The sequence below is a fragment of the Pongo abelii genome, chromosome 7 (assembly GCF_028885655.2).
Source record: "Pongo abelii isolate AG06213 chromosome 7, NHGRI_mPonAbe1-v2.0_pri, whole genome shotgun sequence".
In the NCBI taxonomy this organism is placed as follows: domain Eukaryota; kingdom Metazoa; phylum Chordata; class Mammalia; order Primates; family Hominidae; genus Pongo; species Pongo abelii.
The window spans coordinates 75700193-75726082 of record NC_071992.2 but is presented as its reverse complement, the minus strand read 5'-3'; the positions used below and the strand labels follow the sequence as shown (position 1 = coordinate 75726082).

The 25890-nt window shown below is 39.9% G+C and overlaps 1 protein-coding gene across 6 annotated transcripts in view; it reads right to left on the bottom strand.

The window, feature by feature from the left end:
* The window catches only part of CHD7 (chromodomain helicase DNA binding protein 7), a 187821-nt gene that overhangs the window by 126045 nt on the left and 35886 nt on the right, over positions 1-25890 (bottom strand). The gene's annotated exons all lie outside the window — the stretch shown is intronic.

Here is a 25890-nt window from a genome sequence, read left to right as displayed (position 1 = left end):
ATACAACTATGTAACTGCAACAGAGGCATCTAACAAGAAAGTGTTCATAATGATGTTGAAAAGCAACCTTGAGAACAGTACAATAAATTCATAATTTCATTATGTTTAATGGCAGAAATATACAAGATTCAGAAAGGGACTAAAAGAAAAGCTTTCATTGTCCAAGAGGACCAATTTCACTCATGGCTCTGAGCCTACCATGGTCCCAGTCTGCACTGACACAGAGCAGCCCAATCACCAGGCTCATTATTCACCCGCAGGCACGCTGGGCTCTGGTGGACCAGAATCCCACGTGACCACTCAGAGAAAACTAGTTGAGTGAATACTTTGTAGACACTAACTATTCTCATAACTAGAAACACAACTTTCTCCAAAACTGAAAATTATTTTAACAGAATAAAGTTCAAAATATGCTCTCTTCACCACCGCTTTAAGTCCTTTTGGGACAAGGCAGGACCTAAGCAGGTAGGGAGACAAGTTGGCAGGCACTTGTGTTCGCACCCTACGTGCTTCCAGCACACTGTGTACACTATGTAACATGCTGCATTTTATTCAAACTCTTCCTAACCGATCATGTGTCAGATTAAAATAACTAATTTAAAGAATGCTTTGACAATCTAAACAGGAAAGTGTTTTTGTTGAGCACTAATTAAATCAACAGTCTAATAAAGACCTAATTCATATAGAGAAAATGACTGAAATCTTAAACATCTTTGGAATTTAACTCAATTTTTTTCTCTTTTATAAGCATATTAAGCATTGTGTGATAGTAGCCCACTTGAAAAAACAATATCTTGTTGAAGAATTTCCAAAGTGATGATATAAACAGGCTCAGTCATAAATTCTACTGACACACTTCCATTAGAGCATGGGAATGAACAATGGGCTAACCAACACTCCTGAGAACTTACCAGTAAGACACATAAAAATTCTGTTTCTGCCTGCCATATTCTAACACATTCCTAACAAGGGGAGAATTTTGCTTACAGAAAATGTAAACAACATTCCTGTTCACTGTCAGAACTACAGACATAACACCTGAGAGGGTCTCCAGGTCTGTAGTTTTCAGGTGACAGCTGTCAACTAAAGTCAAAGGTCTCTTCACTCTGCCGCTAACTGCCATGAATTTTCTGATCTACTTTCTCCAAATACAGAGGTCAGATGGGTGAAAATAAGGTGAGCATGAAAGCTATTTTACTGAAAACACGCTGCTTTACCATGCAACTATTTTAAAATCCAAAATAAAGAGAAGTAGACATCTCCAGTGCCAGCTGCAACAAATATTCTTAAATTAAATACACTCCTAAGAAGGCTAAGCAGTCAGTCATCATTTATTCAAGGCTCATTCTAACTTTCAAAGAAATAAATACTGGAATGGACTTGATAATAGCTTAAACCAGCCATGCAGACCAACCACTTACCAACATAACCTTTCAAATTAGCTTAAGGAAAGTAACGTCTACACATGTGTCCTGGGGAGCAGCTTCATCCTCCAGGGTCCGCCAACTGTTATGGGAAGAAATGCTACTGACTGGATGGGGCTCCAGGCCAGCTCCAGGTAAAAGTGAGCCCAGAGGGAGTGGATGGCTTAGCCCACTGGTGACCTTCTCTTGCAAGCCCACTGAGCCCAGAGGCAGAGGCAGAGGCAGAGCCAGATCAAGCTTAGAGAAGTGGCGATGAAGTTGGTGCTTACTTTTTATCAGCTTAAGATTCAGAAGAGGGACAAGTTGCCTATGAGCATGAGTAGAGAAAAAACAGCCCTGCCTGAGAGTAACCATACTGACCCTTGGCTGTGCTCCTCTTCCTGTTCCCTACACCCTTCTACTAAGTGTCCATCTCCCAGACGCATGAAAAACGCCAGCATTATATGGTATCAACTAAGCATGTCGCTCACCACAACTACAACCATGCTCAGGTAAGGTCCAGGCAGAGAAGTTCAAAAACTGGCTTTGTAGTCTGCCATTAGTGACCGCTCACTGGGACAGCCACCAACGCCTTCCTGCCCCTTTTCTGACCTCAAGACCCAGCTGGCAACTATGCCAGGAATCCATCTGGTAGCTGCATTTCATATTTCTGATTTGAGCTAATCTAATTAATTTGTTTTGGTCCTTTTTTTAAATTTGATCAAGACCATCTGAATGCCCACTTTCCCAAGTCGCAGCTGCAATGTATAATTTTGTGTTTCTATAAAAGATATTCATTCAAAGCCCTATTTTGAAAGCTTCTCCCTTGTCTACACTCAATATCTAGATTTTCTGTGTCTAGATGAACACTGTTCAATGGGCCACAAATGCGAGCCATTACACGTAATTTTTAGTTTTCTAGTAGCTACATTTTAATAGTAGACCAAAAGAGTGAAATCCATTTTATCAATTTCTATTTAACCCAATAAATGCATAATACTGTCATTTCAACAGGTAATCAATATAAAAAAAATAATAAGCTAGTTTACGTATTTTGGCATTGAGTCTTTGAAACCCAGTATGTAATTTACACTTACAGAAAATCTCAATTTCTATTAGCTACATTTCAAGTGAAAAAATGGGACATATGGGGCTTTGGCTTCCATACTGGACAGCATAAAGTATTTAAAAAGAAGAAACAGAAATAACAAATTAGCAATGAAATTTTTTAAAGTCTCATAATTATCACTTGGGTAATAAACATTCAAGTTGCATTTATGTTTTATTTGGCTTTACATAAAAATTAACTCTCAAATCACAATTATTTATTCAAAATGTATTTACTGAGCACCTACTATGATCCAGGCACTAGTCTAAGAGCTGGAGAGAGATCAGTGAGTAAAATAAAATTCCCTCTTGTCCTCACGGAGCTTATATATCTGTAAATGATGCATCTCTTAAATAAGAACTAAGATTCAGGGCTTATGTTATTAAAAATATAGGTTACCATTTTACAAAATACTCCACAGTAACTTCTGATGAGGAATACTCTAACCAAATGTGAGAATATGTAGCAAACGGTACCTATGCATATAATGGAGACATAGTAATTCAAGTTTCTACTCAGTGCCCTATTGGCCAGCATTTTCTGAGATGTGAACTAAAGGACAGTTCAGAAGATGCATATGTTTGGGGATGTGGAGGGGTCACAACGAGACCACTCAACTAACACAATCATCAACATTAGAGTTACACTGTGAAACCAATTACAAACATTTCAGAGTTAGGAAGCACTCTGAAGACCTTCTAATCCAAACCCCTCCTCATTTAACAGATGAAAAAAATCCTTTTATAGACTGAGAGGAGTAAACTTCTTCTACAAAACATTTTAGTGACAGTTCCCAAAGATGAAAAAAAGTGAATGAATGAAACAGCAGCTTACTAGTGAGGACAAAATATTAAAGGCCTGCATCAAGTCTGTTTTATTCAGAGAATCACTAAAACAACTGCTGCCATCACCAAATAGAAGTGAATTTCCTTTCCAAAAACGTTTTTAAATCATACTATATATAACTTTTAGGAAACAAGCATATATCAACACCAAATTGGAGCTATTGGTAAATTTTATTGGGAAATAGCCAAATGAAAAATGGGCAGATCCAAGCACAGAATCAATGGTAAAAGCAATGGGTGCGCAAGAAACCAAGATGAAAGAAATGTCGCTGAAAATATTAATATTTTGAAAAAATATATGTATATATAAAATTTGTTAATTATACACATTTTAAATTTTTACTTATTAAATTTATTTTATATATAGTGATTTTCTGACCTTCCAAAACAATATAAACAATTATTTACTACACTCTTCTCAAAGTAGAATGGCATTTGTATAGCTGAGTTTTAATTTGGTAGTGACGCAGAATCTTTTAGTGTCACAGGTGTGGACTAGAAACCTAGCAAGGAGATAGGTGAATACATAACACCTTTCGCATGCAAAGTATCTCCTATAGCTCAACCACTATGTGTCCTATTGTGTAAGTAAAATGTCATCCAAGGGAAACTTTTTTGATAAACAGCCAACACGTGGGCAAGAGTGAAATCATAGGACATGTGCCTATTGGATACTAAAGACTATTTTGCTGCTTATGGTTTGATTTTGAGTTGTTCTATTTAAATTTCTCTCTTCCACCTCCAAAGAGCGTGAGGTATAGAATATCACTGTGATAATGATTCTGGGGATGAGGGTGGAGCATGAATCAGAATTTCCAAGGAAGCATCTTGCAGCTGAAAAAACAGCACATCACCACCCTCATCATAACCCATGGAGACACCTCTCAATCAACAAGGCTGCAAAACATATCAAGAGGGGCAAAGAATCCACACACTGGTAGGTGGACAGACCACAGATAAAGGGCTCACACTGCTGAGCTTCCACTCAAAGTGAAAGTCCTTTCAGCTAGATCCTGAATCCAGTTAACAGCAATCTCCTCCCACTGCCCCACCCACAACCCAGCCCCCAACAGCCACTTGGGAACATCTAGCAGGACCAACGCTTGCTGGTGAAGGAGACATCTATCCAACTGACAAGAACCTGGATAAAGAATCAGGAAGTGCCCCCCAAGTCACCAACACCAGCTTATCAGTTCACCACAAAGTATTTTCCGTATTTGCTTCATGGGTCAAATGATGTCCTTCCTGAACCCCCTGGCTTGGCCAAGGGGGCCAAGACCACATTTTCTTCCTGGCCAAGACCACATTTTCTTCCTCATTAGTATGCTAGGGCATTGCCAATACTCTATGACGGTGCTGTGTAATCCAGAAGCCACCAGCCACATGTTGCTATTTAAACTACTTAAACTAAATAAAACTTAAAATTCAGCTCCTTAGTCGCACAAGCCACATTCAAGTGCTCAAAAGCCACATGTGGTTGGTGGCTACCTACTCGACAGTGCCTATAATGAACATTTCCATCACTGCAGAAAATTCTATGGAAAGCACTCCTATGTATTTCTTCTTAGAGGTAACATGTTTAAACAAAGACCATATTAAATAGCAGCAATCCTCTTTCATAAAAAATATTTTCTCCTCTTTCAGAGATTAGTATTCTTTTAAAGGTCCATATCTACCCTTTGGGATGAAATATATGGTATTTTTCCATATATCGTATTTTATGTTAACTATACTTACAACGTATGTCTCCTTTCTGTATTATCTCCCTACATATATTCCTATTTCTTCATAAATAATCTTCAGTATGTTAGGAATAAGTCTCAACTATACACAATTCAGAAAAAGATTTAGAAAAAAAAATAGTATGTGAAGTCCTTCTAAGGTCTGTTTGTCCCCAAGCATCATATTAAAAATAAAACCATAAATAGTAATAAGGATTGTACTGGTAACCTCCATTCATATTACTAGGTTATCTCCCATTTTGCTGATATTAACAGAAGAGACACATTTTTAATAAGGAAAACCACTGACGTCATATAGGGCAACGCTACGCCTTATGTTAGCATTCCCTATGACAGTAACACCATCTCCATCCACCTCTTCAACCTAGCCAAACAATGGGAAATAAGCCTAGATCCTTCCTGCCATCATTCATTTGAAAAATATTCAAGGTTAACAGACACTGTGTATACAGTGTTGAACGAAACAGATGTGGCCCTGTCCTCGTGCAGCTTGCAGTTTGAATAAACACCCCAGTACATCCCACACATTCAGTGCATTTCCCAACCTGCTAATGCTCTCTCCCAGATATTTATGGGTCTACCTCCTCCTCCCTGTTTACACTAGCTCTGAGGTAATCAGACCTTCATGGTTTAGTGAACCACAAAAAATTAGAAATCTAATCGGTTCTCCTAATTCTGGTCTCAACGCTTTCACACTACTGATTGAATGATCTTATAAAACACAGATTACATCATACCTCTCCCTGATTAAAATCCTTAAAGGACCTCCCATAGCTTTCAGGTTCCAGTCCAAATGCTCTAGCATGCTTGAAAGCACTAATAATCAAATCCTTATTGACCTATCCATTCTCAACTCCCTTAACTCCCTTCCCTCTGTCCCCTGAAGCACTCACAAACACCCCCATTAGGTATATCAAACTACTCAAAGTTTACCAACCATCCATCAGCTATCTCATACCTTCCTCGCCTTCACACCCATGGTCTCTTCTCTGGCCTCCTTATCCCCTCACTGTAGAGCCTGGCCTCTTTTTCGTCTCAGTCCCTTTGTTATCACCCATCTCCGGAAGCTTCCTGACCCTCGACTCTCCCTCTTCAGGCTGATTCCAAAGCCCTCGCTAGCACCACCACCACATCAACATGGGCAGAAGCTACGAAAGTGCCAAGCACACTATTGTTCTTATGTGTTCACCTCCCTCTCTTTCTGGCGACTGGAGCCTTGCCATGTGAAGTGGAGTCCTAAGAGACATGACCCCTGGCACCCCTGGGAGCTGGTAAGAGACGCAGACTCTCAGGCTCACCTCAGACCTCCTGCACCAGAATCTGCCTTTTATTAACAAAGGCCCCCAGTGATTCCTGTGCATGTGAAAGTTTGGGAAGTCCTGCTCTCAGACTCTGAGCTCCTCCTACAGGACAGCACACACTGACCACTCAGTTAATATAATGGATCAACAACAAATGACACATGTTACAAAGAATATTACAAAGCAACACAAAGATATGTCACTTAAAGAAAGTAGTCTTGACATTTGTGTCTGACAAATAAACAATACTGATTTCATTCAAAGAATTACGAACAGCCCTTAGTGACAAATTTAATCTGTAACAGTTTACAAGGAGTGGGTATCTAAAGATGGTTTAATTTTAAAGATATGCCCATCTGTTTGCCAATCATTTGTGCAAGTCAAAAAAATGCAGTTAACATTAATATCTAATGCTATGTTACATAACATACTATTTCACAGGTTTCTTGCAGAAATCTTTCAGTTATTTCTACATAACTTTGAAGAGTCTGGATATTCTGAGTAGCCTTTATGATAAAAAAAAAAGTTGTTCTTTTGTTCCTTCATGCAGTACTGAGGCTAATATGTTTCCTTTCAAGGCAACTAATGAAATAGCACTTGGCTAACAGCTTATACTAAGTGCATACCCACAGCACTAGCTTTTTCCTAAGTGGGCAAAAGGAGTATATTACCCCATACATAAATTATGCCACAAAAGCACAAGGATCATGGAAATTTGTGTTCTTTACACCCTGCAATTCAAAATTCAAATACCTCTCTGAAGCTAACTCCTAAAGGCTAAGCCCACTGAGAAGGTGGCCAGCACCTTGACCCTAACGTGGAGACAGCTGACCTGCTGCCACAGTGCAGACACTAAGAAAATATGTCCAGCAGGGTCTTCATTCCATGTGCACAACATGTCCTAGGAACAGATGGGCACACATTCTAATAGCACCTGAAGTACTCAACATTGTATGGCAAAAGAGAAATGAAGACGAACATATATCTATATATAACATATCTAGGTGTAGATCACATATGTAGCTACATAAAATATATGTATCTATCCTGTATCTTTTTTTTTTTTTTTTTAAGAGACAGGATCTCGCTCTGTCACCCAAGCTGGAGTGCAGTGGCACAATCATAGCTCACTGCAGTCTCCCAACTCCTGGGCTCAAGTAATCCTCCCAATGCAGGCTCCCAAGTAGCTGGGACTATAGTTGTGTACCACCACACTCAGCTAAATTTTTTCTGGGAAACAAAGTCTCACTATGTTGCCCAAACTGGTCTTGAACTCCTAGGCTCAGGCAATCCTCCTGCCTCAGCCTCTTAAAGTGCTGGGGTTACAGGTATGAGCCACTGCACCAGGTCTCATATCTTTTGAATGTTATCCTAATTAATTGTAATATGGTAGAGAAGAAAATCAAATGAAGAGACAGGTCTAGAAATAAGTAAATGAAAAACTTTTAAGTAATTTATTTTGGATAGGAAAAAAATTAAATTTCAGAAATGTATTTCAACCCACCTGGTAAGAATGCTTACAGTGCAGACTTATGGAAGAGTAATGTATATTTTACAAAATTTGCTGATTGCTAGTATGTACCTTGCTTAATATTATAAAATATCCTGGGTTTTGTAAAGCCCAGGGTGGTGTATAAAGGCTAATAACACCATGTTTATTAGCCTGATTTTTAAAAAATCACCATTAGGAAAGATTTTCCCACTTATTCTAGACTTATTTCAAGCTACTGACTTGACACACAGAAGCTCCAGGTGATGTCAAGCCTACAAAAAGTGAGGGTGGAACAGAAAGAAGGGAAGGAAGGAGCTGCCCTGTGGCCATGCTCTGTCTGGGGACCTCCTGGCAATCACTAGCTCCTATAAGGCTGACACTGAACCTCTGGAGGAGGATGCAGAGGTGAGGCAAGGGCAAGCATGCAGAGGAGCTGAGAAAGCAGCAAACAGCCAGCTGCTCTTGTAAGAAGCATGCTCTTCGTGTACTTACTGCAGTTGTCACTGATTAACTAACTGATTTGGCAATTTCCTACATTCTTTTACATTTTAAAAAATTTCTGGAAAGCTGAAAAGGGATCTTTTTTCATATTCCAGGGGAGTTTAAAAGTGTACTCAATCCTGCCTGGTTTGAAAGGCAAGGGATAGAAAGGGTGTAAACAGTCTTTTCTGATATACACCACTGACATTCTTTTCCTTAAAGGGAAAAAAACCACAACAAAACCCTGGGCAACATCACAACTGAAAAGAATTTGTCTATTCTCTTTGCTAGAGCAGTGCACATGTGATAGGAACGGAGTCTTATCCATCATGAATAAACCTGAGCACAGGACAGGCAAAGCATCACAGCATACCAATGGCAGGGGTCACACAGGGAGCTCCAGGGCTTTCGAAGACCCATGCCTGTTAAGGCAATGCAAAAAAGAAATACCCAGGAGTTATAAAAATTCAGATTTCCATCAGGGAAGCAAGCAATACAAACAGGAGTTCAAACTGTAAAGGAACTTTCAATACTCTTTGGAAGAGTATTAGAAAAAGTATTTTGGAAAACTGCACCCAATCTCAAAAAGGTAAACCTACAGGAAGAAAAAAAATGAAGAAAACAAATGTAACTTATTCGGTGACTATGATACTAAATTTTGGTTTCAAATCAAGTTATATTTGACAAAGGAGATGGAATTAAGGCTGAAATACAGAGTTAACAGTTTCACATCCAATATTTCACAATCATTTCAACTTATAACAAATTTGGGAAACATTTTTTCTATGCAGTAGTCCCCCTTCATCCTGGGGATATGTACCAAGACCTCTAGTGGACACTCAAAACCACGCACAGTACCAAACCCCATTGCCGTCAGTTGGAACACATTTCTATCCATGTCTTCCACCCACAAATTTAATGTATTTTCCATCTTAACTAAGCATTTATCAGGCACTGTGACTGTAACTTTTGCAGTTTGAGATACAACAGCAAAATTAGCACAAATTTGTTTTTCCTTCCCCACAATTTAACTGACAGAGGATTCATTCTTACCATAAATAATACTTATGATTTATTTATAAGATGTATACTCAATACACAAACTTTTTTCTTTCTTTACGAGCTTTCACCTTTTCATTTAAAGGAAGCATTTTCCTGCTTATCTTTGGCATATCCAAATCACCAGCATCACTACTCTTGCACTCTGGGGCCATTCTGAAGTAAAATAAGGGTGACTGGAATACAAGCACGCTGACACTGCCACAGTTGACCTGATAACCATAAGATGGCTACAAAGTGACTGACTGGGCAGGTAGCATCTACAGTGTGGGTATGCTGGACAGAGGAATAATTTATGTCCTGGATGGGACAGTGCAGGTCAGTGCAATACTTCATCACGCTACTCAGAACGGTACACAATTAAAAACTTAGGAGTTGTTTATTTCTGGAATTTTCCATTTAATACATATATATTTTTTTGAGACAGAGTCTCGCTCTGTTGCCCAGGCTGGAGTGCAGTGGTGCGATCTCAGCTAACTGAAAGCTCCACCTCCCGGGTTCACGCCATTCTCCTGCCTCAGCCTCCCGAATAGCTGGGATTACAGGAGCCCGCCATTATGACCAGCTAATTTTTTGTATTTTTAGTAGAGACACGGTTTCACCGTGTTAGCCAGGATGGTCTTGATCTCCTGACCTCGTGATCCACCTGCCTCGGCCTCCCAAAGTACTGAGATTACAGGCGTGAGCCACCACACCCGGCCTCCATTTAATATTTCTATACCAAAGTTGACCGCAGGTAACTGAAACCGCTGAAACTGAAACCATGGAAAGCAAAAACTTGGACTGGGGCGGGGTGGGGGGGTCTACTGTACCTACATTTATCATTAATGCAAGTAGGTTCTACAATGCCACCATAATCAAAACTATAAATATCACACAGCGAAACATGCCATCTTTTAGCCAAATTAAATGTCTTCATTCATATTAGCAAATGATAAAAGACAAAGTTTTATCTACAAACTCTGTATATTTAACTTAACATCTTCCTACATCTTCAACAAACGTTCAACCCCAAACTGGCCTCTCTCCTTATTTCTCAGCAGTCATCTGGGTTTCCTTCCTCCAGAGAGTCATGTACTGGGGGAAAACTAACTTCAAGAAACATCTTTTATAATATTATCAGTAATTAACTTATAAGTTACATTTGCTTTTTTTAAAAACTATAATACAAAGCATTTTGTAACAAATTCTTTTATTACTTTTTTTTTGCACCACCATGCTACTCTACATCATTGAGCACTGACTGTAATGACATGCTTCTGGCTCACATATTTTCCCTAAAAATCATTTGACTAACCAATTCTAATTTTAAGTACTTTATACATATGAGTGTACAAGACTCTTGATATTAGGACAGCAATCTAACTTGTAAGTAAACTTCATATTTCAGTTTGAAAAAAGATAGCACTTAAGTAGTCATAAATTTCTACGTTGTGTCCATTTTGATCACAGATCAATAAGTACATGTCAAGTTAGCAAAGAGACTGTAATATAAGAAAAAGTAAGTGCAGTGAGAAGACAAGCTACTACCAGACACGACATTTGTTTTGCATGAGAATGATGAAAATAATTTAAGTCTACCTATGAAGCTTTGAATTTTGTACTTGGTTTAATTAAAGATTACAAACAGAACCAGGCACCTACTCAGTTTCAAAATACAGTGTTTACTAAGGCCTAAGACTGCTGCACCCACCCATCTATATGGTCTTAATCAGTTTAACTACTATAAATCAGCTGATAATAAAATTATGATCCAGATAAGGAAATCTAAATAATTAGGTTTCATCAGGGATAATACTTGCATCATACTATACCTACCCACATTTTCAAGTTTCCTCCCCCATATCTGCTGCATCTCTAAACATACCAAATTCCCTACTTTATGCCAATTACTCAGAAATCATTTGAAAAAATCACTATCCTATTAAACAAACCTAAAGAATATAAATAAAGGTTTGGCAAAAAATGTTCTGACAGACCACATATCTCACTTTTCTACTTCAAAAGCACACTCACAAGCACTCTGTGCTTTGGCTGGGCACCTGTCTGGAGCTCTACACGTTCAAATGCCAAATTTCCTCAGCCCCAAAATCCTGCCATCCTAAGACAGTGAAATAACTTATGGCAAAAGTTCTTAAATACCACTTTGTACTCAAAATTGCTTAGATCATCATATCCAAATAACTTTTATTGGCTACATACAAACTGGTTTTTTAGTAGCTTTTAACCTTTCAGAATCATGTATAACACTTGTAGAATAAATCTAATTTTTCTGTTATTGACACTGGGGTCTACTTGAGGGTGGAGGACGGGAGGAGGGAGAGGAACAGAAAAGATAACTATTGGGTACTGGGCTTCATTCCTGGGTGATGAAATAATCTGTACAACAAACCCCTATAACATAAGTTTACCTATGTAACAAACCTTCTTCACATGTACCCCCAAACCTAAAAGTTAAAATAAATAAACTCTGTTATCTTAATTTTGAAAGAATACTTTTTCATTTTTTCGTATTTTTCTTTGAAAAAATGATATCCTGTTTAAAGGTCAACCTGTAAATATAGACTACATTTCAATATTTCTTTCATCATAAACCATTTCAATGTCCCCATTATATCTCTATAAATGTGCACAGTGTCCCCAGCTAGGCGGGCACATCAAGAAAGACCTTGCTCGTTGCACTGAGCCGAGATCGCGCCACTGCTCTCCAGCCTGGGCAACAGAGCGAGACTGTCTCAAAAAAAAGAAAGAAAGACCTTGCCTTTTATGTCTCTCACTTGTACCCCCAATGCCAGACACAGTGCCTTAAAATAGGTGTGGAATTAGCCATTACCTAACATCTCAGTATATCATTAATACTCCTTCCTCCTGCCACAAAAACATGGAAGAGTCAATGATTGTATAGGCCCCTTAAGACTTTATTCACATAAGTGAGGGGTGGGTTTTGGGTTGGAGTGGAGAACTGAAGTATCTTCCATCTCTCCGCTAATACCATACCATTCAAAAGAACTGCACACTGATGACACCTTTTCAGCTTTACAATTCCTTGTTTGTGTAATGATCTGTTCCAGCTTTCAGAGTAGACCCTCCAAGGTAACATGGCCTGGCAAATTTCCCATCAACACGGTCAAAGAATCCACAGTTTTTAAGCTATGCTTTTTAAGACAGTTGTGCATTTTACTAAACTGTGGAGCACAGACTGGAAGAGAAATGTACGAGACTGGAGCCAGGAAGACCAGTTCAAGGGCTTATACAGGAGTTCAGGTAAGAGACAATGGTGCTACAAAAAAGGAGACAGACATACTCAAGAGAGAGACTTGTTTCTGGATGGAGAGTCTGGGATGACAACGAGGCCTGTGGCTTGGGTAACTGAGCAGATGGTAAAAACCACTCACTGAAATGCGGGGAACAGGAGAGAAGCAGGATTTCTTTATTTGGTATGGAAGAGAGGTGTAGAAAAAAATCACACAGAGCTCTCCAGGAAACAGCACAGTATGAAAGTAGAGAGCTCAAGAGAGAATGCTGAGCTGAGATATGGCCGTTTAAGTCACTGACAAACAGAAGGAAGACAAAGTTACAGCAGATGAGGTCAACCCAAAAGCATATTTAGAATTACAAGAGAAAAGAGCAAGGACAGAATCCTGAAGAATATCAACACTGAGAGGGCAGGCAGAGGAGTCAGCCAACAAGGTAGGGGCAAACACCAAGAGAAGAAGGAAGTGACCAACCAACCAGTTCAAATGCTACAGAGAAAGAGGGAAGGTAAGACAAGTGTCCATCAGATTCAACAAGCTGGATATCAACTCTGTTAAGAGTAACTCTGTTATTAACTCTGTTAAGAGTAGTTACTATGGGCCAGGTGCAGTGGCTCATGCCTGTAATCCCAACACTTTGGGAGGCCAAGGTGGGGGGGATCACTTGAGATCAGGAGTTCAAGACCAGCCTGGTCAACATAGGGAAACCCCATCTCTACTAAAAATACAAAAATTAGCCGGACAGGGGTGGCACATGCCTGTAGTCCCAGCTACTGGGGAGGCTGAGGTGGGAGGATCCCTTGAGCCTTGGAGGTCGAGGCTGCAATAAGCCATGATCACGCCACTGCGCTACAGCCTGGGCAACAGAGAAAGACCCTGTCTCAAAATAAATAAATAATAAAATAAAATGGGGATAATAATAGTATTTATTCCAGAGAGCTATTAGGAGCATAAGTACATTAGTATTTGTAAAGCACTTAGAACAATGTCTGCCACTTAGAAAGCACTATGTAAGCATTTGCTACATAAAATATACAATTAAACACTAACAGAAGTAGGCACAGAGGGACAGAGACAAGTAAGAAGGGGTAAAGACACAAAGGGGGAAATTAAAGAAATCTCTCTGGAGAGATGAGATGGGAGGGGCAGAACCCCCTGGGACACACAGGAAGGTGGGTGCAGATGGCTGAAGGAAATCACCAGTGGATGTGCTTCCATTCTGATGGCTACAACCGGCTCAATGAGTTATGCAGGGGGCAGTGGTCATGAGGTGCTTGTGTTAAAAAAAGAATCAACAGAACACTCTGGGCCCACTGAAGGTCTGAGACTGACTCTGAATTATAACTGAACCTGCACTACAAAGAAATTTCTTTTTTCATTTGTAAAATACATATGATACCACCTACCTTTAATTCATCAGGCCAAATTAGACTGTGTGATATAATGCACTTAACACAGTACTTCGTAGATAATTAGCACTCAGTGCAGATGATCACACATTTCCTGTTTTAACCTGTACCCCCAAACCTAAAAGTTAAAATAAGTAAACTTTGTTATCTTAATTTTGAAAGAATTCTTTTTCATTTTTTCATATTTTATGAAAATTTTAAATACACAAAATATTAAACTAGGCTATGTGGCCTTCATCCAGTTACTTAACCTCTCTGATTCTTGGTTTATCTCCAGAATGGGGAAGTGGAAAGGGAGCTGAAGAGAATGGCAAAAGTCCCTTCACTCTAAGATGCTAACTTTACTAGCTTCACAATTGAAAATATGCTAAGTATAGCTGTCCTCTTCTGAAATCCACACTTCTGGTGAAAGAAAAATATTCCAAATTTCAAGAAGCACAGATAATTGATAAAACATAATTATATAAATAAATCGAATACATATATGTTATGTAAATGATTCAGTGAAGTTTCAGTTTTAAATGCAAAATTACATTTTATGGGATATTTACCAGGAAACTATTAGTAATCAGAAAGTAACTGCTCCTCCCTGGTTTTGGTAGTAAACTTGTGTACTTCTGATGCCAACTGTTGTAAACCATCACTTCTCAGAACACATTCGCTTGTTCTCATTGGAGGATATCCCCCTGCTCCCCACCTAGAGGAAGGGAAGTTGGCACTGGGATGCCTGCCAGCACCACCTCCAGGAAAACGGCTCAGGTACCTCCCAGACCCAGTCCCGTAAGCCTGGAGTGTGTTGATCCTAAAGCAAGCGAGTCAGCTGAAGCAAATTTCTCAGAAGAGTGAAATCTCTCACTACCCTTTACTCCTAAACAGGTCTGGCAGCACACAATCTCTCCCTAATCACCAACAATATAAGCTCTCTGCCACACAACTGTAACCCTTCCATCAAAATAACAATTCAAGGGTTCAGAATGTAACTGCAAGGGCATCCTATAATGCAGATGCTTAATATATTCTTTCCATTTCCCAATTATTTGCTGAAAAATCTGAGTGAGAAGTAACCTCCATAATTTCCTTTTCCAATAATAAAATAGCTTAATGTCAACTGTCATTGCCAGGGATGCTGTGAGGATGACTTAACTACTTCAAATCCCTAACAAAAAATATGCTTAGCAATATAAAATACATATAAAAATTCAACTCTCTGCTATCATCTGTCTTGATGGTACACTTTGGGATACTACTCAGAATTCCTAACTATGCAGATAGAAGAGATCTCTCATCAAGAAACCACAAGAAATTTCATCTTCATCCTTGATCTTGACTTCCACAATTTTTAAAACCCTTCAGGAGAGATAACCGAACATTCCTTTAAGACATCTCCATCCCTAACAACCTGCCATCAGTGCATTTCCACACATCTGGAATCCAGAGTTTAGGAACTCAAGCTGCTGGCTGGGAGCCCTGTGGCTCTGAGAGGCCCTGGGCTATGGGTTCCTGCCCCTCTTTATCCCCAGGGCTTATCGCTGTGACTAGGATAAGCAGGTACATGAATGCACTTGTTGAAGGAGTAAAAGATAACAGTTCTTTTAAACAAATAATCCACCAAAATTTGAATTTCTGTTCTCAATATGGAAAGGCAAATTGTAAACACCTGAATGCCAGATTTACACATTCTGTCCTTGCTTGTTCCAAAGCTTATCTGCCCTCAATTTCATGTATCTAATAGCCCTGGGCCATCTATTTCAACACAGGCCCATGACTTAACATCAGCATTTTCTCTTCTTTAGTTTTTATTGGCCTTTATTAAAAATTAAGTTTATAAATGTTAAAGTTTATAAAATCAGCACTTCTCAAAGATTATTGATGTCCAATTGTGACATCTCTCCAGCACTTTAGAACAGCTTAAAATAGTCATAGAGAAAAATGAAAAATGGAATATAATGGCTGGGAAGGCATGCAGAAAAAAGGAGAAATTTGGGGAAACCACTTGTAAAAAGCCAGCTAGATCTGGCTCAAACACTCTCTTTACATCAGGCAAATTAAAGCAGCTCTCTAAACTTCAGCTTCCTCATCTATGAAAATTTGCATTCCATCACCTCCACCACCTCCCTCACAAGGCTACTTGGAAGCGATTCATTTAACTGTCACAAGTGGCTTTTAACAAAATGCCTTGCATGCGGCAGTCAGCAAATGTCAGTTGTTCTCCCTGCTATCCTGCAGCAACCTTAATCTAGTCACCCAACTTTCCTTGCTCCCAGTTTAACCTCAAACATACAGGGTATCTCTGTAGGAGCTGATAATCTACAATACTCAAATGCTGTTACCCAAGTTCTGAACTCTTGTGCTGTAATAAGAATTAAACACTGCCTTTAAAAAATCATAACCACACGAAGTCTGCTGTCTTCCTAGGCCAGAAACAGGCTGGCCGAAAGGGACAGAAAGGCTGTGGAGCAAACCCCCGATGAACCACCTTCCCAGATAATGAAGGGAATCCTGCTGTCATGCCTCTAGAATCTCTGTATCATTGAACATGAGGGCTAAAAGACTTGAGACCTAAGCCAACTACTTAACCTCACAGAGAAATAGTGAGAAGGCAAATGCTTTGTTCAAGGCCACCCAGCCAGTCAGTGGCAGAGCAGAGGTGAGGACCCAGGTCTGACTCTGAGAATTATGCTTGCTCTGCCTGGTGCTGGGTCCTGTGTGATAAATATCCTAAATTGCTAAAAAATGTGTCCACAATTTCTCCACTATGCAACAGGGTCTTCGCAGACTAGTCAACTATATTTAGATATAATTGGGAAAAACTTAACAAGCATTTGAGGCCTTACAACTTTAAAACAGTACATCCAAACACAATCTATGGAGTAAGCTTAAAGTCATAATTTGAAGCAACTCCAAATAAGGTGGCATTCTAAAAACGTTCTAACCATTCACGTTATCACTGAATGTGGTGTCCCGTCTCCAAGATCACTATGTTGAAGGAAATAACATTCATTTACATAATTTCTGGCATATTAAGTCAACCATGTTAGGTTTTTTGCGTTTAACCAGCAAGAGTACTTGCTTCCCCCAAATGGCTCTGAGTAGCCCGTCTATACAGAGATGTGTTCACTATGCCATCATTCCTACATTCCTTCTAGATAGTGGTTAAATGTCAGTAACCATTCCATTCGAGGTAGAGGAGAAGTAGATTGTATAACTGAGGTATAACTGAGGGGCAGCCTTTTTTCAAAGACCACCAGTTTTACCCAGGGGAGAAAAAAACAACTGAAAAACTACGGTTATACAGACTTGAGTATTTGGCAAACATTTCAAAAATGAACAAAATAAGCCTGTTACTTCCAAGAAAACAATTGACAGTTTTGTTGCCAATGATAAAATAAAATGAGTATTCAAATAAAATAGGAATTTTGGAAAACCTGTATCTACCACCAAGAACTTGACAGTTTTCTGATACTTAAAGGCTTTCTGATTAGATAGGTGGTAATATTAACAAATACAAATTTTAAAAAAATAAAATATGCCAGCATTTGAACGATTTATGTAACTCATTAAACCAATATTTTCCAAACTACCAATGAACGATGTTATAAAACCATGAATGGTGAAAAGATCCATTCAAAGCGCAAGACAGACCAATAGATTTTAATGAACTCAAGCACAGAAATGTCAATCATACAATTTTAGATTCCACATTGAAACTAACCTTTAAGAAGCTACCCCTTGTAGAGTTTTGATGCAGTATCAAATTATCTGAGAAGGCTATTCAAAAATTCCTCCCTTTTTAATTACATGTCCACATGAAACCAGATTTTCTTCATGTTCTTCAACTGAAATAACATATTGTAACAGACTGAATGTAGAAGCAGCTATGAGAATCTAGCTGTTTTCTCAAACCAGGCATTAAAGAGATTTATAAAAATAGGAAGGAATGTCACTCATTGTCAACAACTTTTGTTTTAAAAAACAAAACTTACGCTATTTATATTAACTTGTACTAGATTTATGTTGATATTAAATAAACTAAATATTTTTATATTTCTTAGATTTAATTTCAAATGTAGTAATTATCCATAGATCTAACCAACATAAACCAAAGCTCTTTGGGGTTCTCATGTGAAAACCATAGCTCTAAATGATTAGCAACCTTATTATTGGTTGATAACATTGTTGAAAATACAATATGCCAGTAATTATATATTTAAAACTTGTACAGCATGAAACACTTTAAGCATGGAAAAAGAAATCCAAAAAAAGACCTTTCAACTACAATACCCTGGATGTGAAAAGCATGACCACAATCGTACCCACGGAGTAGAACTAGAAACTCAGTAATTTCCACTGTCTCAATCACCAAAAAAGCCACAGGCATCCTTGACAAGGCAGGGCCAGAATAAGGAGCCACAGATACTGTAATAAAGGCTTCTTAGCTAAACTGCCTGGCTTTTAAGAGAAGTTGCTGTGGGGATTGCAGAGAAAAGAAGTGGGTAAAGACCAATGTCCAAGCAGCCAGCAAATCAGATGATCAGGCCGTATCTGGTGAAGAAAAGGAAGGAAATACCTTACTGTTGCTTTATAATTTACTATTAGAATACTTCAGCATTTCATTTGTTCTTCTCTTTTTTGCAAAAAGAATGCAACATCCCCGACCCCAACCCAACTACTTTGTATGAAGAGCAGGAGGACCTAAAAAGTTTCATTCATGCATCTGACTTCAATAATCCCAAGAAATAAGCAGAATAAATATTATCACCCTTATACAGATAATGCAACTGAGGCTCTGAGTTTAAACAACTTTCTAGTTGGGCGGGAGAGCCACTATCCCTACCCCAAGTCTCCCAGCACTTGCCTGAAGCCTCTCCGACACACCACCTAAACCAGTGGTTCTCCAAACATGGACCAGCATCGGCAGCATCAGCACTACTGGGGAAATGGTTAGAAATGTGACTTCTCATGTCAATACTAAATCTGACATTCTTGGAGTAAGCCCTGGCAGTCTGCTTTACCAAGCATTTTGACGCACAAACCACTGGCCTAAAAACAATAATGCCTGAGGCAGGCACCCAACCACCAGGACTGTGGTTCTGCAACAATCTCAGTCTGCCAGAGCTCCATAACAAACTCTACAGCCTGGGTGGCTTAAACAGAAACTTATTTTTCACAGTTCTGGAGACTGGAAGTCCAAGACGAAGGTGCTGGCAAGGCAGGATTCATTCTGAGGCCTCTTCTCTTGGTTTATAGGCAGCCACCATCTCACTGTGTGCACACATGGCCTCTTTTTTGTCAACTGGGAGAGCCAGCTCTCTCTTTTCCTCTTCGTATAAGACCACTAGTCCTGTCAGATCAGGATGCTACCCTATGACCACCTTATGACCTCATGTAATCTTAATTACCTCCCTAACGGCCCTATCTCCAAATGCAATTGCCTTGGGGATTAGGGGCTTCAACGTATGAGTTTGGGTGGGAGAGAGTCACACAATTCAATCCATAAGACCAACCAGAAGGAAAATGCCCAGGCTCCATGCCAAAGCTGATGTTGCTGGTCTGGGACCTCACTTCACAGCCCTCGACACGGAATGACAAAGGAAAAAAGGGTCCACTTGGAAAAGCAGCAGCCGCCAACGGAATCCCAGAACTGATGAGGATCCAGGCTGCTGAGCAGGGCTCTAAGGGACTCCCATAGAAAAGGGAGGAGGGAAAGTAATTTCCCACACAGGTGCTACTGCTGATGGTGGCAAGCATTTCCTGGACATTTACTCACATGCCAGGCCCTATGCTAAGGCTTCAGATGCACTCGTTCATTTAATCCTTGTTACCCCCATTAGAGGAATAGAAACTGAAGGCTCAAAGGTTAAGTAGCCTGCCAAGGAGCCACTGCTGGTGAGCGGCAGCAATGGGAATAATCCCTGAGACTGCTTTCAGAGACAGCCGTCTTAGCCTTTACTCTCTCTCTACCAGAACGGAAAAGGGTGCACAGGCTCAAGGAGATGATATTCAGTCACGGAAGGCGATCACAGAAGCTGGAGGCTCAACAGCACAATGGTGCAGAGGACAGGCTTTAAGGAAACGAAGAAGGCCAAAAACACACATGGAATGATACTTGACTTCACTAGTAATAAAAGAAAGGCACCTATCAAATTGGCAAAAGACAATAAGGTCCACAGTTGGTGAGTGCAAAAAAAAAAAAAAAAGTAACTCGTACACCACTGAAAGGAATGTGAACTGATACGGCCTTTCTGGGGCCAATCCAGGAACATGTACCATATTTAAAATGAACATAGTCTGTGACCCTGTAATACCCCTGTCTAGAAATTTATCCCAACGTGCAAAGAGAGGTATATAAAAGGCTGATGATCTTTACAGCCGTGCCATTTTCAATAGTGAAACACTGAAATGACCCAACCGGCCATTGAAAGAGGACAGATAAGTGAAGTTATATGGAACAGGACACAGTCATTTGACCTCGCTGAAAAAAATCAGAGCTCTGTGTGTTGGTATTAAAAGATCAGCCACAGTATTTCAGGAAAAAAGGAGTTGCATATCTATAATATGCTCACACTCTGCAACCTTTCTCCCATTAAAAACCTAGATTAATTAACATACCTGAATTTATCAGGGGTGGGGGCTTTCACTTTCTACTTCATCCATGTTTTATGGCTTGAATATTTTGGAATAAGCATACTTACAATCAGCCAGATGTTAGAAAAATAATTTATTATGATTTTTTTGCCTTTGTCAAACAGATCTGGTGTCCATCCAAGTTCTGCTAGCTGATAACCCTCACAAGGCCTCAGTTTCCTTTCAGGTAAGCAGGAAGACCTGTGGGGATGAGAAGTTGGTTGCCTGATTTTCTCATCTCACAATGGACTCTCTGCTCCTTCACAGTGCTCACTGGAGCTGAGCTTCACTGCCCGCCATATGAGGAGGGTCCCCCAGTGCTGGAGCTCCCTGAGGGCAGCTGCAGAATGTGCTTTGTACATCTTTATTACCCCAGGGCTCCCAGAGTGCCCAGTACAAAGGTTTGACCAATTAATAATTCATGGACAAGACAAACTAGCTCCTAACATATTTACTCAATACTAATAATGTAAGAATGTGTCAGTCTGAGACTGATATCCATTTCAAGAAAATTCTGAAAAAAAAGTTTATAAACCTTTGAGCCCCCAAACATGTTTCAAATATTTTAAAGACACAAAATCAATCTATCTATCTAAATCTAACAATTGTGGAACTTCAAAATGAAAAGTGTCCAAATTTTCCATATTCCTGCTCTGGAACTTTACAAAATATTTTCAGCCTACTCATCTGAAATCATAATTTAGACTTACTTGAATCAAAAAAGGAAATCTGCCAATCTCCAAACACCCTGTGGGTGACAAATCCTTTCCCATATCCAAATAGTGTCATGCATCACTCAAGTGTTAGTTTAGAAGGCAAGAGGCTACCTGTAAATATAGTCATGCGTCACCTAATGATGAGGATACAGTCTGAGAAATGTGTCGCTAAGTGATTTTATCTTTGTGCGAACATCACAGAGTGCACTTACACAAACCTAGATGGTACAGCCTCCTACACACCTAGGCAATATGATACAGCCTATTGCTCCTAGGCTGCAAACCTGTGCAGCATGTTACAGAATACTGTAGGCAACTGCAACACAATGGTATCTAAGCACAGAAAAGGTACAGAAAAATACAATATAAAAGATTAAAAATGATACACTTATATAGAGCACTTACCATGAATGGAGCTTGTAAACTACAAGTTGCTCTGGGTGAGTCAGTGAGTGAGTGAGCGGTGAATGAATATGAAGGCCTAGGATGTTACTGCACACTACTGTAGACTTTATAAACACTGTACACCTAGGCTATAATGAATTCATGAAAATTAATTTTTCTTTCTTCAATAAGTTTATCTATTTACTGTAACTTTTTTATTTTATAGACTTTAACCTTTTGACTCTTTTACAACTTAAAAAACAAACACATTGTACAACCATACAAAAGTATTTTTCTTTATATCTTTATTCCAAAAGCTTTTTCATATTTTTAAATGTTTAATTTAGTTAAGTTTTTTACTTTTCAAACTTTCTTTTTTTTTTTTTTCTTTTGAGATGGAGTTTCACTCTGTCTCCCAGGCTGGAGTGCAATGGCACAATCTCGGCTCACTGCAACCTCCGCCTCCCGGGTTCAAGAGATTCTCCTGCCTCAGCCTCCCAAGTATCTGAGATTAGCGCCTGCCACCACACCCAGCTAATTTTTGTATTTTTTAGTAGAGATGGGGTTTTGCTATGTTGGCCAGGCTGGTCTCCAACTCCTGACCTCAGCTGATCCACCCACCTTGGCCTCCCAAAGTGCTGGGATTACAGGCGTGAGCTACCGCGCCCAGCTTCAAACTTTCTTGTTAAAAACTAAGACAGACATACACATTAGCCTAGACCTACACAGGTTGGGATCATCAATATTACTGTCTTCCACCTCCACATTCTGTCCCGCTCTGAAGACTGGAAGGTCTTCGGAGGCCATCACAGGCATGGAACTGTCATCTCCTATGATAACAATGCCTTCTGGAATATCCCCTGAAGGACCTGCCTGAAGATGTTTTACAGTTAAATTGAAAAAAAAAAAAAAAAAAAAAGGTAGACGGGGTATACTCCAAAATAACAATAAAAAGTATAGTATAGCAAATACAAGAACCAGTAACATAGTTTACTGTCATTATCAAATATTATGTATTGTGTATAATTTTACATGCTGTACTTTTATAAGACCAGCAATACAGTAGGTTTGTTTATACCACCATCACCACAAACCCATGGGTAATGTGTTGCTCTACATTATGATGACTACAATGTCAGTGGACAATGGAATTTTTCAGCTCCATTATAATCTCATGAGACCACTGTTGTATATGTGGCCCATCGCTGAACAAAACATCATTATATGGCACAGGACTGTATAATGAACCTTCAATCAATCAACTTTCAGGAGTAGTTACTTTACACTTTTCAGCTCATGCCACCTGCCCTTCCCCTACACCCATAAGGTTTAACTACATAACCACCTGAGTTGTAGCATGACCAAAAGGAAAGTAACAGTAAAGAAGCTAGGGTCACATACTGTGCCAATGCAAGGCCTGACCTATCTCAAGACCACAGTTACTTTCTCTCTAGATAAACAAAATACATAGTGCTAGAAATACTCTGAAATGGAAAATGTGAAATAACTTTGTGCCCTCAGAAAAGTTGTACACAAAGTTATTGCTAAGTCTAATAACCAAAATGTTTATTCTGTAGCCAATAAGTATAACTAAATGGAAAACACCACAATGATACACTATTTTTCATTTACAAGGAAGCAAATCACTATAATTCCAACTTGACAGTAAACTAATGTTATTCTAATAATTTTCTTTTCAAATGGAATAACTCACCTTTACCAAGTGATCAAAGTACATATCACCAGTAAATGGGACAAACGAACATTACGTACCCAGATGCAATGACCTGAGGGAAGACATACCACCATTCATGCATTACTCCAGGAAAAAAAAAAAAAAAAAAAAAAGGCTGAAGGTAGATGTAACAAGAGGGGAAAAATGTGTAATTTGCTAATCAGGACTGTCTCAAAGAGAAACACTGTCTTTAATTTCTGAAAGCCACTATAGTATAACAATATTTGCTGTCTTGCTTACAAAGTTTCATTGGGTATACTATGCCAAAAAGTGTGCTACAGAGAACCAAAAGCATTTTTCCCTCTAATGATTAGCTCCCATATAATTTTAAGTGACAAATATGTATTGTGCACCTACCATCTGTCAAACACTGTTCTAGGTACTGGAGATGCATCAGTAAACATTATAGACAGCGATTCCTTCATGCAGCTTAATTAAGCTTTGTTTGTGGAGTCAAACAAAATAAATAAGTAAATAACTAAAAGGTAAGTAAGAGAGAAAAACCAACAGCAGGGGGACAAGTTGGAGGAAGGGGGTGCAATTTTAAATTGGGTGGTAAGGGATTGCCTCACAGGGAAGATAGTTATGTACGATCGGGAAGGAACTGAGGAGTCGGCCCAGCAGGCCCTACGAGGCTCTGACAGTGTCTGAGGAGGTCAGACCAACTGTGGAGACTGAGAGGGGAACTGGTACCTGAGCATCTAAAGGACAGCAAGGACAAAGTGTGGTGTCCCATGAGATTCTGGATGGGGGAGGCTGGAGCAGAGGGTGCTTCTGTGAGGGCTGAGGTTTTGCCTCAAGAAGGTGAGTCACGGAAGTGCTTTCAGCAGACGAAGGACATGATCCAGCTCTGGCTCTGAGAGATGACTTTGCTAACATTGGAAACAGACTGCAGGCAACACAGGCAGCAGCAGGGAGAGCAGTTGGGGAGCTACTGTAGTAACACTGGCAAGGAAAAAAGGCCGCTTGGACCCGGGTGGTAGAAGTGGAGAGAAAAGGTATCGATTCTGCATATACTTTGAAGGCAGAGCCACAGGCTTTGAGAACAAATTCAATGTAGCTTGTGAAAGAGTCAAGGAGGACTCCAAGGTTTCTAATACCACAATGTGATGAAGGCGCTGAAAACAATAGTCTCGGAAGGTACTTTAACATCTGCTGTCTCATTTTGCACCAAAGTCCTATGAAGTTGGCTGTGAAGGTACAGTGTCACCACCTTTCAGGAAGGAAGACACAGGGCGCGGGCAGTTAACTGTTCTGTCCATATACATAGTGGTATTAGCAACAAAATAGTGGCCTATATTTTCTAGCCCAAGTTTAGGGTTTTTTTCCATTATACCATGTAACTTGACGTTTTGTTTTGTTTTGTTTTTCTAAGGTAGAATATTGCCATATACAGAAGAAACTCTGCTCCAGGGAGTTTAAGATGGCTCCCTTGAACCTGCGGCTAACATGACTCAGACGTGGCCCCAAAGGGAAGCTCCTTTGGCCAAGTGGAAGCCAAAAAGAGGAAGGGGCGGGGCGCGGTGGCTCACGCCTGTAATCCCAGCATTTTAGGAGGCCAAGGCAGGCGGATCCCCTGAGGTCAGGAGTTTGAGACCAGCCTGGCCAACATGGTGAAAATCTGTCTCTACTAAAACACAAAAATTAGCTGAGCGTGGTGGCAGGTGCCTGTAATCCCAGCTACTCGGGAGGCTGATGCAGAATTCCTTGAACCCAGCAGGCGGAGGTTGCAGTGAGGTGAGATCGGCCATTGCACTCCAGCCTGGGCGACAAAGCAAGACTTCCCCAAAAAAAAAAAAAAAAAAAAAGGCAGAGCCCTCTGTGTGCTGGAAAGGCCCCTCCCTCAGTTGGTGTCTGATTCTATGAGGGATGCATACAACTGGAAAGCCAGCGATGGTTCATCTAGCCTTATTAATAAAAATGCACTCCAAAGTTTAGCCCAAAGCTGTTAGCTCTTCACTCTCATCGGTCTCCGGAAGCAAATAGTGTCTACGTGGCTGCTCTTATTTTTTAACATCAGCTATAAAACTCTAATGTCTTTCTCCAATCACATTTCTCACTGATCAAGAAGAGCTACGCATTGAGCAATCCCAATACAAAAAAACAAACCATTCGGACAGAGTATTTCTCTTTCCTATTCTTCTGGCTGCCGGCAGAATATTCCCTCCTGCCCCTCCCCACTATGGCGTCTGCGCCCTCATGCTCCACCGCATTCATTCATTCATTCATCCGCTGAGCACCTTTCTGATAGAGCTACGTCAGCAACAGGCATTACCATCCCCTTCTCCCCTGGGCAGACCTGGAACACAGAATTACAAGTGGGCTGTGGGCTACGAAG